The sequence below is a fragment of the Mus pahari genome, chromosome 7 (genome assembly GCF_900095145.1).
Source record: "Mus pahari chromosome 7, PAHARI_EIJ_v1.1, whole genome shotgun sequence".
In the NCBI taxonomy this organism is placed as follows: domain Eukaryota; kingdom Metazoa; phylum Chordata; class Mammalia; order Rodentia; family Muridae; genus Mus; species Mus pahari.
The window spans coordinates 89022695-89027867 of record NC_034596.1 but is presented as its reverse complement, the minus strand read 5'-3'; the positions used below and the strand labels follow the sequence as shown (position 1 = coordinate 89027867).

Below are 5173 nucleotides of genomic sequence, written 5' to 3'. Positions count from 1 at the left end.
TTCAGCTAATTGACATCATGTCCAACCACGAGAGCAATGACATATGTCAAATATCATTTAACAGACTTTAAATCTGTGCTAAATAGCAAACGCACAACCCACTTAGAGCTAGATTTCTGTCTTTGATTTTTTTAAAGATCATATAGATGAGTGTACTTTATAACATATATTAAGATTCATGATTTACAACACACACAAGGATGGGATTACTCAAACCTCAGAGCAGTGGGTAATGGAAATTCCAGATCTGTAAGCAAAGGAGCAAAGCTTCCCATAAGGAAAGATCAAGGAAGATAAATAGGAAGGACTTGGAAATGACCCCACTCTGAAATTCAGTTGATGAATTAATATAAGAATGTTTCTTCATTTAATGAATTAATATAAGAATGTTTCTTATTAGGTTTCTCTTTTTTTTTCTGTCTTATTGTGGCCAATGCAGTTTTCCCTACAAAATTATGGGAATTTTTTTTTTTTTACAGTCACTTAATGAATTTATATCAGCAACTGGGGAGGAGGCATCTTCCTCAGCCAGCTCATTTTTGACATTTTTGGTTTTGGCATTCTGGTAGGATTCTGGTCAGATTTCAGTAGTGGATATGTTGTTTTATGAGTGGAAGCACTCAGTGAGGAGAGAATGTGCCTTTGTGCCAGAGGCCTGAGTGTGAATGTTCTTCATTGCCATCATGAGCAGAGAAATCCAGCTCTTCCAGCTCTTCCTCCTCCTCCTCATCATCATCTTCATCACCATCACTAGCATAACTGTTACCAGTAGCAGCACCATTGTTATATCAACAGGTTTTGGAAAATGGTTGGTCTTCTCCGAAGCAAGGGTGTCCTGTGGTACAGGATCATTTTTTTTTTTCTAAACAATTTATCTCATCAGTTTTATGTGTTTTCATTGTTTTTGCTTCTTTTGGTCTATTTATTTCCTAACAAAATTTTCATCAATAATTGGCATTTTAATATTGCTTTTTAGTCTCAATATAAAGAAAAGAAATGGAGAAGTAAGACATAGGAGAATACTTGAAAGAAAGTAAATGTTCAGAAGTTGCTTGTTGAATATTAATATGGTTTACTAACCAATATCTTTGAACTAACTACTAGTGTGTTTACTTATCACAGTGTATGTGTGCGCTTCCCTGGAGTAAAGTCTACAGAGATAGGAAGTTCAGGGCTGCCAGTTTCAATCATGGAGCAAAGTCTGACAGCATCATCAAATAAGACAAAGGGAGGCAGTGATAAACTCGGGGCTTGAGTAAATTGAATATGTTTTGGAATCTGTCTTCTGGGATACTGTATAGAAAGCCCAGCATGAGTAAACAAATTGGTATCTCAGTGAATCCACTTAGCCAGTTCCTAGGAGGGTAAGAATAAGTGCTCTGAACTGCTGACATATGTATTCTTATTTTGATATTATTATTAATTAAACTTTTTATAAAAAATTCATATACACACACACACACACACAAAGAGGAGAGAGAGAGACAGACAGAGACAGAGAGAGAGAGAGAGAGAGAGAGAGAGAGAGAGAGAGAGAGAGAGAACAGATTACTCCCATTCTACCCTCTCTTAACCTCCTGAGTCCCCTGTAAAATCACATTTTCTACATTTTTTCTGCCTTTATTCTTATAGACTGTATTCATTATCAATTATTATTAGAATCTTCATTATCCAATATTATTCAGTAAGTTTGTTTTGTGTGTTTGAATATAATTAAGACATGTTTTTCTCTATAGAATATTCCTATTTTCATCTGTCATTGATAATCTTCCTAATTATGTCGTCCTCTCATCCAAAGTTTATATTGTATTACATTTCTTTTTTTTTTTTTTTATTGTTTTTTGTTTTGTTTTTGGTTTTTTTCGACACAGGGTTTCTCTGTGTAGTCCTGGCTGTCCTAGAATTCACTCTGTAGACCATGCTGGCCTCGAACTCAGAAATTCACCTGCCTCTGCCTCCCAAGTGCTAGGATTAAAAGCTTGCACCACCATGCCTGGTCTTTTTTTTTTTTTTTTTAATTATTTTTATATATCTACATTCCAGTTGTTGTCCCCCCTTCTCCATTTTACTGAAATCATTCTTTGTCTTTGTTCATCAATGTTTTCTACCTCATTATTTTTTTAAATACCTAAATTAATTGATTTTATGTGATTAAGGCTTTTTTCCTGCATGTATGTTTGGGCATCACATACTGGTCTGATCCCTGTAGAGTTCAGAACTAGACATCAGATGGCCAGGTATTTGAGTTACAGAACATCCTGAGCTGCTTTGTGGGTGTTGGGAATTGAACGTAGTTTCCCTGGTAGAGCACACAGTACTGAGCCCCCTCCAGCCCTTTTGCTACAATCTGAATTTAGCATTTTGCATTATCTAATTTAAGAGCTTCTATTACTGTGTCAACTATGCTTATTTTTCAAATTTTCTGATTATTGTCCTAGAAGGTACAATGTATTATGTTCATTCCCTAATAATATTTTATGTCTATATTGCCTTATGCATAAACTGTGAAAAACATTACTGTTCCCTGTGATATTGTTTATGTTAATTTCATTTATTCACATGATATAAACAAGAGAATGTATTAAGAATCTTTTCAGGAATATTAGAATATATAATATGTAACTTTCATTCATTGAGTTATACTTTGAAGTTCCACATGTCTTTACCTAGGTCCATCTTTGTGAATTTTAGTTATTTTCATTCTCAAAGAGTTTTTTCAAATTGTTAATAATTATTTTATTACGTTTTTGTTTGAGAGAGCCCTAATATCTTCATTTGGAGAAACAGTTTCACTGAATACAGAATTCTCATTTGATTTTTAAATTATTTTAAACTTTATTTTTATTTTACATGTATTAGTGGTATACCTTCACTTATGTCTTTGTACCGTCTATGTGTCATGCCATGGCACAGCAGAAAAGGATGCTGGCTTCTCTGGGAATAAAGTGACAGGTGGCACATGCCACCAGTGCCCTTAACTACTGAGCTATTTCTCTAGCCCACTTATCTTATTTCCAGTGTTAAAAATATGCTTTTTCTCTTTATGCTGGCATGCATTCCATACCTGTTGTTCTCTTCTTAGATGGGTGACACAAAAGGTTTTCCTGTTTGTTTATACTATTGTTTGATGTGCATTTACATAACAATTTACAAACTCAAAATTTCATGGTTGTAAATAGAAGTCACACTTCAATCTTCTAGACTAGCATTTTGGAAATGGTGTAAATATGTACCATGTATCTTGATCATATCTGGATTATATTCTCATCCAAATTCCTTAGGAACCCTACCCCCAACACATCTTCCTCCCACTTCATGACTTCTTTTATTTTTTATTTTTTTAATTTAATTTTATTTGTAATTCACTTTGACACTCCATATTCTATTCCCCACCCCTCCCCACCCACCATTCCACTGTTCCACATTCCACTAATCCTCCCCACACCACCCCACCCCATCTCCATGTGGTGGCCCCCAGCCCCCACCTTACCTGACCTCTAAGCTGCCTGGGGCCTCCAGTCTCTGGATGGTTAGGTGCATCATCTCTGAATGAGCACCCACCTAGAAGTTCTCTACTGTATGTATGTTGGGGGCCTCATCAGCTGGTGTACACTGCCTGGTTGGTGGTCCAGTGTTTCAGAGATCTCAGGGGTCCAGGTTAATTGAGATGGCTAGTCCTTCTACAGGGTTGCCCATTGCCTCAGCTTCTTTCAGCCTTCCCTAATTCAACAACAGGGGTCAGCTGCTTCTGTCCATTGGTTGGATGGAAATAACTGCATCTGACTCTTTCAGCTGCTTGTTGGGTCATTCAGAGGGCAGTATGATAGGTCTCTTTTTGTGAGCGCTCCATAGCCTCAGTAATAGTGTCAGGCCTTGAGACCTCCTTTTGAGCTGGATTCCACTTTGGGCCTGTTGCTACAGCTTCTTTTCCCCAGGCTCCTCTCCATTTCCATCCCCGTAATTCTTTCAAACAGAAACAATTATGGGTCAGAGGTGTGACTGTGAGATGGCAGCCCCATCCATCATGGGCTCTATAAGTTTCTTCTCCCTACTGTTGAGCATTTGATCAAAGGTTCTCTCCCTATGAGTCCTGAGAGCCTCTTACCTCCCAGGTCTCTGGTGCATTCTGGGGGTGTCCCCCCCAACCTCCTATTTTCTGAGGTTGCCTGTTTACATTCTTTTTGCTGGCCCTCAGGGTTTCAGTCCTTATCCCTCACCCAATACCAGATCAGGTTCCCCTCCACCCCCTAGTATCCCCCCAACCCTGTCCACATTCCCTCCCAAGTCCCTCCCTCCTTCCCTCCCTCCCCACTTGTGATTGCTTTCTTCTCTCTTCTAAGTGGGACTGAGGCATCCTCACTTGGGCACTTGAGCTTGTTGAGCCTTTTGAATTCTGTGGACTGTATATTGGTTATTCTGTATGGTTTTTTGTTTTGTTTTTGTTTTTTTTATTTTTATTTTTATTTATTTATTTATTTATTTATTTTGGCTAATATCCACTTATTAATGAGTATGTACCATGCATGTCCTTTTGGATCTGGAGTTCCCTCACTCAGGATGATATTTTCCAGTTCCATTCATTTACATGCAAAAGTTCTTGTTCTTAATAGCTGAGTAGGCTTTCATTGTGTAAATGAACCATACTTTCTGTATCCATTCTTCTGTAGTGGGACATGTAGGTTGTTTCCAGCTTCTGGCTATCACTAATAAGGCCTATGAACATAGTGGATCAGGTGACTCTGTGGCATAGTGGGGCATCTTTTGGGCATATTCCCAAGAGTGGTCTAGCTGCATCTTCAGGTAGATCTATTCCCAATTTTCTGAGGAACCTCCAGATTGATTTCCAGAGTGGTTGTACCAGTTTGCAATGCCACTAGCAATGGAGGAGTGCTCCTCTTTCTCCACATTCTCTCCACCATGTGTTTTCAACTGAGGTTTTGATCTTAGCCTTTCTGACTGGTGTAAGGTGGAATCTCAGGGTCGTTTTGACTTGCATTTCTCTAATCAAAAAGAATATTTTGAATACTTTGAATATTTCTTTAGGTATTTCTCAGTCATTTGAGATTCCTCAGTTGTGAGTTCTCTGTTTAATTCTATACCCCATTTTTTCATTGGGTTTTTTTTTTTTTTTTTTTTTTTTTTTTTTTTTTTTTTTTTTTTTTTTTTTTTTTTT

At 37.6% G+C, this 5173-nt stretch overlaps 1 pseudogene; it reads left to right on the top strand.

Moving 5' to 3' along the window:
• The first annotated feature begins 665 nt into the window (after nt 1-665).
• LOC110324076 overlaps nt 666-5173 on the top strand; it is a 177823-nt pseudogene continuing 173315 nt past the window's right edge.